Source organism: Plectropomus leopardus, chromosome 14, assembly GCF_008729295.1.
Source record: "Plectropomus leopardus isolate mb chromosome 14, YSFRI_Pleo_2.0, whole genome shotgun sequence".
Lineage (NCBI taxonomy): Eukaryota > Metazoa > Chordata > Actinopteri > Perciformes > Serranidae > Plectropomus > Plectropomus leopardus.
This window is the reverse complement of record NC_056476.1, coordinates 10,022,832-10,033,290: the sequence shown is the minus strand read 5'-3', so window position 1 is coordinate 10,033,290 and position 10,459 is coordinate 10,022,832. Positions and strand designations below refer to the sequence as shown.

Below are 10,459 nucleotides of genomic sequence, written 5' to 3'. Positions count from 1 at the left end.
AAATATGGACTGATATATCTGTTTGCACTGCTAATATAAGTCATTAGTGACAAATCTTGCAAGGAACATTTAAAACAGTTAAAAAAACACAATTGTCTCCTTGTCTGCTGAATTTTCATAGACTTAATACTGAATTTTCCCTGCCAAGAACATCGGCCCCATATTTTCCTGCCACACAGGCGGATGATGTGCTCTATTTTCCGAGCTCATCAAACGTCTCACTTAATTTGATTTTGGGTCGGCCCACTACCGGAAGTGGTGACTGCGCGCCGAGCTGATTTGGGCGGGCTTCTTGTCAGTCGGAAAGACGCCGACTACCTGCGGTGGGTTTAAGGTAAGCTGTTACTTGTGGTAAATTAACAAAAATGGATATTTTGTCTATTCTGTGGCTGTTGAAAAAAGTTGCTAGTGAAGCACGGATGGGTGCGCCCAACTTTAGCGGAGGTGAAGAGCCCATATGCCGGCTACCAACTTTCGTTAGCTAGTTGTTGGCTTGTTTAGCTAACGTTAGCTGTAATGATATTCATTTTAATAATTTTACCATTAAACATGTATGATTTAGCAAGCTACAACTGAGATGCGTCTCCAGTATATGGAAACCTGTAAAGATATGATTTTAAGTATTCTTTGCTAACGTTATCTAGCTAACGTTAGCTTTTGTTTTCCTCCGGGAATCATCTGAATAGTTACCCAGATCCCCCTCCGTCATCCCGGGGAGGACGTGCGAAGGCTGGTTTTTAGTGAAAGAAAGTGTGTTTGTAAATGCAGTTTATCTTATTGGATTATTGATTTAGATTTGACAAGTTGTCAAGGTTGTCAGCGTTAATCGCGTGCTGCTACTTTGTCCCTTCGATGCACCCTTACTTGTAGTCAAACCGCTGCAGCGGCTTCATGCTGTCACTGTCACAGTCATGTTGAAGGACGACACTGCACGCTTCTGAATGTCTAGTAAAATGCGCCTTTAAACGGAATTAAAATATCACATAGTACTTTAATTTGAGCTGCTACCTAGGTGCTAATCATACAAGAGCGGTTTATCAGACGGATGCTAACGGCTGCAGTCCAGTCTGTTTTCCAGTTGTCTGCAGTCTGTTCAGTGAAAAAACACTCACCGCATGTTAGATATGCACCTATAGTCTATGACAAATCCCGTTAATTAAATATAATAATCCGGTGTTGAAATCGGCAGCTAGTTTGCTAAATAAACAAGCTGTCATTACATGGTGTGTTCATTCTTCAGTGAAATGACGAACAGGCAAAGGTAAATAAAACAACATTTTGTGTTCAAATGTAAAGACAAGAAACAGAACTTTTGTTGTACTAAAGTAAAATAGCTGTGTTTCTACACAATAAGAGAATTAAAGCAGATATTGAAAAGCAACGCAAAAGTCACTCTTCTGAGTAACTAATTACTTTCATGAGCAGTAATTAAATATTTTTTTAGAGAAGTAACTAGTAGGTGTTACTAAAAAATTAATTTCATTCATTAATTTGATTCCCAAGAAAGATACACTGGTAAGAATTGCTTTAATATGCACACACACTCACACTCACACTATAATACATAATGTGTGTGTGTGTTTTTGAGAATTTACATGTTGTCTAATTCAGAAACACAGAGTAACTGCTAAATTTAAATTAAATACAGTGTTGAGAAAATTCCATGTTTGTGGCCCTCCCGGATTTCTAGTGAGCCCCCTTGCACTTGGTCTCAATGCCACAAACACGGCTGGATATAAGACAGTCACTATATTAAAAACCACCCGCTCTTGTGGCCATAAGCACAGTTGTCTTTTCCTTCCAGTGGTGTTTTAATGTGCTATATGTGTTCTTGCTTGTCTCTCTCTTTTAAACAGGCTGCCTCCATCTCCATCCTCCTTGGACTGCTCTCTCCTGTGACTATCCTGGCCTGCTAGAAAGGTATATGTCACACATATGCACATTAGAGTAGCATTGTTTATAACAGCATTATTGTTCGATTGTGCATGTTTTGTTTTTACTCCCCGTTTAACTTTTTTTGTGAAGTATGGCAAACACACCCTCTTGAAGCTAAAATCCAGGGCAGGGGTTAATAAGCAATTGGAGACCATCCAGTCTGGTGTAGCTTGTGGCATTACGGCTGAAAATGTGTTTGTTGATGCTTGTTATGAATTCCCAATTCACGTTGAGGACGACTACATGGACTGAATCATTGTTTGCTGAGCCTGAGGATTTTGATGATTCTTTAGATTCTGATAACAATAGCTTAGATAGTGAAGAAGAGGGAGATCATTTTGAAAGTACTTTGACAACCTGGGCATTTGAAGGAAATATAACACACTTATATAACACACATATATTTTCTCAATTCAAAACAGTGAATTCACAGGCCTGACCAACGACCTCCAGCAGCTGCCATAGTCCAGCTCCAGCGTTGCAGCCCGTCAACATGGAGTCTTCTCAAAGTAAGAGAGATCACATAATGAAGATATTGCATATATTTAAACACTGACCCAAGCATTTTTAGTTATGTCTTTGTAAAAGAAATGTGTGACCAACCTTAAATAAATGTCTTATTTCAAGTCATAACATCTGATTTTAGGAAATAATTTGAGGCCAGAACAGTGACAGACTGTCATCACGAGCCAACTTACACAGAACATACGTGTCTTTCAGAAATTCTACGAACTACGAACTGCAACTAGGAATAATCGGGTCATAAAAACTTGCATGAAATGGAAATGTTCAGATTGAAAGTATGTATAAATCATACATCAGAACATCCAGGAAAATCATCATTTGTCAGATGTAAATATTTTTAGGTTTGCACATGTATCTTTAACAGAAATGATCCAGACTAGGTTCTGACTTAGTCTTGTTGCTTTAATTCTCTTGTAGCATCGGTTCTTAGAAATGGAGCCCTGACCAGCAGGAATGAAGCTGAGGTCGAGATCGCGATCCAAAACTGGCCCAGGCTGAGCATGGATCGAGTTGGAGGGAGGTGGAGGCAGAGACCGGGGGAGGCAGAGCTGTAAAGGTAAGCCTATTGATGAAGTTCAAGCTGTAGATTTGATTGGTGCTGGTGCAGTGAAATCTAAAACGTTATGGTGGTAATTACAACATCTAAAAATCCAGGGGTTTGTCACTTTGCAGTCCTCCTGTAAATAGCCCTAGGCCACACTGCTGCTGCACAGCAGCATTTTTCAAGTAAAGATGGTAACTTAACTGCATTTATGTTTTCTATCTTGCATTTACATTTTATAGCAAGATGGCCTACTGTACACACATGAAAATACACCACAAATCTTTGATCCATAACTCCATAACTTGTACTTTTTTTTCTAAATGCAGACTTTTGTTATTATCCACATCATTTGTAACCCATCAGAGCCTGATATTTGTTTTTAACACTGTTGTTTTGAACTTGGACTCCTGCTTCCTCAGAAAAAGCGAGCAGTACAGTAAATATTTTCTCTTTTTGATTAATTATAATCTCACAAGCAAGGGAACAAAAGAGCATTTTAAGTAAAAAAATAAAAGTATATTGTGTTTCTTTCATGAAAAAAGCAAATTTTCTGTCGCTAGGGGTCTCTAAATCAGCGCAAGAGTTTGATGATGTCGTGAGTTGTGTGGGATCATGGGATTTCTTTTCATGTGTCATCTGTTAAACGGCCACTTTTATAGCTCGGGATGCCTTCTGTGTATTGCTGTTATTAGTACGCGTCTCTTCTGAAAGGCAAAGGGACCCAGTGGCTACAGGAAATGAAGCAGTTTGAAATCACTGTTTCTCAGTAGCGAGGGGCTGTTTGCCGAGCTGCTTCTAATAGTTAGCTCAGTTTATTTTTAGTTTAGGAGTTTAATTTTCATACGCAAAGTTTTTGTAGGTAGCCAGATAATCCGCACAGGTGTCCTCTTTTCCAAAACAAATTGACCTGGTCATTAAACCGGTAAAACACAAAATAAATCTGTGCGACAGCCCGTACAGGACGATCGGGGCGAGTGGTATAGTTTAGAAATGCATTTTGCGTTCCTGTGTATGTTCCTGTGTATTCCTGTTAAGTGATTTAGACGTATGTGCTCATTGCTTTTTCTCCCTCTTGTAGGCTGTCAGACGGAGAAACAGACTGTGGGTCGGCCTTGATGTGTTCGTGTTATTCACTGTCCGGTGCTGGAGTTGATTGAATAACGTTTGTACACATTTTGTCTCTTCATTAAAATATTTTCATTTCGGGGTGTGGGTGGCTCAGTGACTAAAGCAGGCGCCCCATAAATGAAGGCAGTGTCCTTGCTGCAGCCGCTGCGGGTTGGATTCCAGCTCGTGGCCTTTTGCTGCATGTCATCCCCTCTCTCTCCCCTTGTCCTGTCTGATAAAGATAAAAATGCCAAAAAAATAATTTAAAAAAATAAAATAAAATAATAATTGCATTTGGAAAGGTCCGACCTAAATAAATAAAGGTCGTGGTTAACAAAGCCTTCTGTGAAGTGGCGGGCGCCACAGTTTTGATTAATCGTTCCAACATAGTCTGGTGGGTGTTTTCGATTAAATGCGTAAATACGTCTCAGTGACATAATGGCAGTTAGCAAACGCTCTTCCTGCTACGTCTTGACGATGTATCTTAATATAGCTGACATTGGTATGTGGGCTGTGTGGGTAGTTGATTATCGGCCTGACTCGTATGTCAGTTGAGTTTTGGACATGTCGCTGCAGTCACTGAGCCAAAGGGAAGGTTGAAAACAGACCAAGTGTGAGGAGGTTTTGCTCAGTGGATAAAGCAGGTGGTTCGTGTGTCTGAGGTTGTTGGTTCAAGTCTCATGTGGGACAGTTTTCATTTTACTTTAATGGCATAAATAAAATGAAATATGGGCTGATATGTCTGTTTGCTTTGCTGATATAAGTCATTGATGACGTACCTTGTAACGAACATTTAAAATAGATTAAAAAAAAACAACAACACACTATTGTCTCCTTGTCTCCTGAATTTCCAAATACTGAATACTTAATTTTCCCTGGCAAATACTTAGTTGATTATTGGCCTGACTTGTGTATCAGTCGAGTTTTTGACAGCTGTTGCTGTGGTTACTGAGCTAAAGGGAAGGTCGAAAACATGCTGAGTGTGAGGATGTTTGGCTTAGTGGTAAAATCAAGTGATTACTGTGCCTGAGATTGCTGGTTCAAGTCCCATTTGGGACAGGTAACATTTAACTTTAAATGCATCAGTGAAATAAAATATGGACTGATATATCTCTTTGCTCTGCTAATAGAATTTATTGATGACGTACCTTGCAATGAACATTTAAAACAGTTAAAAAAACACTCAATTGTCTCCTTGTCTGCTGAATTTTCATATACTGAATACTGAATTTTCCATGGCAAGAACTTAGTTGATTATCGGCCTGACTCATAAGTTGAGTTTTTGACAGATGCCACTGCTGATACTGAATTTTCAGTTTTAACACCACATGAATGTTATATCAGCAGAGTAGGCAAATATAAGTTATTTTATTTTATTTTATTTTTGCCATAAAATATTTAGCTGTTGATTCATACAGTTTAGACACTGATTGTGATATTGCAGAACAAATTAAGGCACGAAAGTTGATAAAATATCAGCCTGACTCATATATTAGTCAAGTTTTGACAGACGTCACTGCCGATACTGAAATTGTCGCTGGAAAAATTTTGTTGATTATCGGCCTGACTCATATATCAGTCAAGTTTTTGACAGAGGTCACTGCTGATACTGAATTTTCAGTTTCAACACCATATGGCCATAATATCAGCAGAGCAGTAAGATATTAGCTGATATTTAATTTTATTTATGCCAGAAAATATAATTTGACTGTAGATTATTACATTTACACTGATTGTGATATTGCAGAACAAATTAAGGCACATAAAGTTTATTGATATGTCGTTTTGGACGATAAATCCAGTGAAGTGGTAGTAGTTTGTCCATGACAGAGTACTGACATATTTTAATATACAAGTGCAGGTATTTTGTCTGTGACACAATTTTTTCCTTGTCATGTATATGTATAATTTTTGGCAGTTCTGGCATTAGCCATTAAAATCTGGCCATTGGTTTTGTATTGTTGCTGGTGTTTCTTGGGGGATTTGAACCACCAATCTAGGAGACACCAACCAGCCACCTTGTCCTCTAAGCCACATTGGACTTACACAGATCATTTTGGACGTTCTATTTACCTTACGCATTTGGACCCTAACCCAAAAAAAATTATTGAGGCATGGGATGCATGTTGCCCCTCCCTGAGCTACCACCTTATCGTGGTGGAGGGGTTTGCGTGTCCCAGTGATCCTAGGAGCTCAGTTGTCAGGGGCTTCATGCCCCTGGTAGGGTCACCCATGGCAAACAGGTCCTAGGGGAGGGACCAGACAAAGTGTAGCTCACAAGACCCCTATGATGATGTCAATCAATGGTTCAGAGTTCCCCTCGCCCGGACGCGGGTCACCGGGGCCCCCCCCCTGGAGCCAGGCCGGGGGGGGGGGCTCGATGGCGAGCCCCTGGTGGCCGGGCCTTTACCCATGGGGCCCGGCCGGGCACAGCCCGAAGAGGTGACATGGGACCTCCTTCCCGTGGGCTCACCACCCGTAGGAGGGGCCGTAGGGGTCGGGTGCAATGTGAGCTGGGCAGCAGCCGAAGGCGGGGACCTTGGCGGTCCGATCCTCGGCTGCAGAAGCTAGCTCTGGGGACGTGGAATGTCACCTCTCTGGTGGGGAAGGAGCCTGAGCTGGTGCGCAAGGTTGAGAAGTTCCGACTAGATATAGTCGGCCTCACCTCGACGCATGGCTTGAGCTCTGGAACCAGTCTTCTTGAGAGGGGATGGACTCTCTTCCACTCTGGAGTTGCCACTGGTGAGAGGCGCCGGGCAGGGGTGGCAATACTTATTGCCCCACGGCTCGGTGCCTGTACGTTGGAGTTTACGCTGGTGAATGAGAGGGTAGCCTCCCTCCGCCTTCGGGTTGGGGGACGGATCCTGACTGTTGTTTGTGCCTATGGTCCAAACAGCAGTTCAGAGTATCAGAGGGGACTCCCTCTTTCTGCTGGGGGACTTCAACGCTCACGTTGGCAACGACAGTGAGACCTGGAGGGGCGTGATCGGGAGGAATGGCCCCCCCGATCTGAACCCGAGTGGTGTTTTGTTATTGGACTTCTGTGCTCGCCACAGATTGTCCATAACGAACACCATGTTCAAGCATAAGGGTGTCCATATGCGCACTTGGCATCAGGACACCCTAGGCCGCAGTTCAATGATCAACTTTGTAGTCGTATCGTTGGACTTGCGGCCGTATGTCTTGGACACTCGGGTGAAGAGAGGGGCGGAGCTGTCAACCGATCACCACCTGGTGGTGAGTTGGCTCCGATGGTGGGGGAGGACGCCGGTCAGACCTGGCAGACCCAAACGCATTGTGAGGGTCTGCTGGGAACGTCTGGCAGAGTCTCCCGTCAGAAGGAGCTTCAACTCCCACCTCCGGAAGAGCTTCGACCATGTCCCGGGGGAGGCTGGGGACGTTGAGTCCGAGTGGGCCGTGTTCCGTGCCTCCATTGCTGAGGCGGCCGACCGGTGCTGTGGCCGTGAGGTGGTTGGTGCCTGTCAGGGCGGCAACACCCGAACCCGCTGGTGGACACCGGCGGTAAGGGGTGCCGTCAAGCTGAAGAAGGAGTCCTATCGGGCCTTCTTGGCCTGTGGGACTCCGGAGGCAGCAGACAGGTACCAACAGGCCAAGCGGAGTGCGGCGGCGGCGGTCGCCGAGGTGAAAACCCGGGCATGGGAGGAGTTCGGCGAGGCCATGGAAAACGACTTCCGGACGGCTTCGAAGAGGTTCTGGACCACCATCCGGCGTCTCAGGAGGGGGAAACAGTACTCCGTCAACACTGTGTATGGTGGCGACGGGGCGCTGCTGACCTCGACTCGGGACGTTGTGGATCGGTGGAAGGAATACTTCGAAGACCTCCTCAATCCCACCGACACGCCTTCCGTTGGGGAAGCAGGGCCTGGGGACCCGGGGGTGGGCTCCACTATCTCTGGGGCTGAGGTTACTCCTCGGTGGCAGGGCCCCGGGGGTGGACAAGGTCCACCCGGAGTTCCTCAAGGCCCTGGGTGTTGTGGGGCTGTCGTGGCTGACACGACTCTGCAACATTGCGTGGACATCGGGGGCAGTGCCCTTGGACTGGCAGACTGGGGTGGTGGTCCCTCTTTTCAAGAAGGGGGACCGAAGGGTGTGTTCCAACTACAGGGGGATCACACTCCTCAGCCTCCCTGGTAAGGTCTATTCGGGGGTACTAGAGAGGAGGGTCCGCCGGATAGTCGAACCCCGGATTCAGGAGGAGCAATGCGGTTTTCGCCCCGGTCGTGGAACTGTGGACCAGCTCTGGACCCTTGGCAGGATCCTTGAGGGTGCTTGGGAGTTTGCCCAACCAGTCCACATGTGCTTTGTGGACTTGGAGAAGGCATTCGACCGTGTCCCTCGGGGAGTCCTGTGGGGGGTTCTCCGGGAATATGGGGTTTTGGACTCCATGATACGGGCTGTCCGTTCCCTGTATGACCGGTGCCGGAGCTTGGTCCGCATTGCCGGCAGTAAGTCGAACTCGTTTCCGGTGAGGGTTGGACTCCGCCAGGGCTGCCCTTGTCACCGATTCTGTTCATAACTTTTATGGACAGAATTTCTAGGCGCAGCCAGGGTGTTGAGGGGGTCCGGTTTGGTGACCTCAGGATTAGGTCTCTGCTCTTTGCAGATGATGTGGTCCTGTTGGCTTCATCGGGCCGCGACCTTCAGCTCTCACTGGATCGGTTCGCAGCCGAGTGTGAAGCGGCTGGAGTGAGAATCAGCACCTCCAAATCCGAGACCATGGTTCTCAGCCGGAAAAGGGTGGCGTGCCCCCTCCGGATCGGGGATGAAGCCCTGCCCGAAGTGGAGGAGTTTAAGTACCTCGGGGTCTTGTTCACGAGTGAGGGAAGGATGGAACGGGAGATCGACAGGCGGATCGGTGCAGCGTCTGCAGTAATGCGGACTCTGCACCGGTCTGTCTTGGTGAAGAGAGAGCTGAGCTGAAAGGCAAAGCTCTCGATTTACCAGTCGATCTTCGTTCCTACCCTCACCTATGGTCATGAGCTTTGGGTAGTGACCGAAAGAACAAGATCGCGGGTACAAGCGGCCGAAATGAGTTTCCTCTGTAGGGTGGCGGGGCTCTCCCTTAGAGATAGGGTGAGAAGCTCGGTCATCCGGGAGGAGCTCGGAGTAGAGCCGCTGCTCCTCCGCATTGAGAAGAGCCAGATGAGGTGGCTTGGGCATCTAATTAGGATGCCTCCAAGACGCCTCCCTGGTGAGGTGTTCAGGGCACGTCCCACCGGTAGGAGGCCCCGGGGAAGACCCAGGACACGCTGGAGAGACTACGTCTCACAGCTGGCCTGGGAACGCCTCGGGGTCCCCCGGGAAGAGCTGGATGAAGTGGCCGGGGAGAGGGAAGTCTGGGTTTCCCTGCTTAGGCTGCTGCCCCCGCGACCCGACCCTGGATAAGCGGAAGAAAATGGATGGATGGATGGATGGGATGCATGTTTTATTGTTTAACATTATCAGATCATTTACAGTTCGTACAGTTCATAATATATAGTGTGTGTTTTCTTGCTAGATATACTCGTGGCTTGCGGACGAATAGACCAGCTCGTGGCAGTGGCGTGTCCTGAGTGAGCAGCCCCACTGGTTGACATGTGTGCCAAAAGGAAGCAGGCAGCGGCCCACGGAGAATTGGCGTGCTTTGCTGTGCTTCTGCATCCAGTGTGAAACCGGAATAAAACGTAAGCAATCGATCCACACTTACCTCATCATGAGAAGTTAAAGCAAAAAACAAAAAGTTTGTTTAAACACTTTAAATCAGTATTAGCCTGGTTGAATTATTGTTCAGTAAAACCTTTGAAACATGAGTTGTTTCTGTTTTTTTTAATGGGAAAGAGGTCAATTAGCAACTTGGCATATAATGTCTGGCAAATTGCAAAGAAATAGTAACAGTAAAAGAGAGTAATTACAAAATGATTAAATAAGAAATTTAAATTAAATAAGAATTTGTTGTTTTTAAGTTTATAATTATAATCGTATATTTAAAATTAGTTCATAGACACATTTTTATACATATTACTTTATTTTAATTTGGCACTTTTAACAGACCGTTTCCTGTATTTGGTCTTTTACTTTTTGGGATAATTTTTAATCAATCTTTTAACTTTTTGCTTATTTCCAGCTTATATTTGGATCATTTCTTTGTAAGTTGCTCATTGGCCTCTTTCCATGTTTTTGAAAGAAATCCTACAAATTGCTCAGGTTTTAAAGGGTTGAGTGTAAGCGCCACAAATTCAATTCAATTTTGGTCCTTTGGTTTAGCAAGTGTAATAACTTTGAGCCAATAAAAGAACAAAACAACACACCTGATGTTGCCAAACAGCCCCATTCCTTCTGCACTGAGGA

General features: G+C 45.3%; 1 long non-coding RNA gene across 1 annotated transcript; it reads left to right on the top strand.

The window, feature by feature from the left end:
* Positions 1 to 271: 271 nt before the first annotated feature.
* On the top strand, positions 272 to 2,993 carry LOC121953301. The gene is made up of 4 exons (XR_006106501.1): positions 272 to 334; positions 1,857 to 1,920; positions 2,358 to 2,444; positions 2,878 to 2,993. It is a non-coding gene; the product is annotated as an uncharacterized LOC121953301 (long non-coding RNA).
* Positions 2,994 to 10,459: the final 7,466 nt, after the last annotated feature.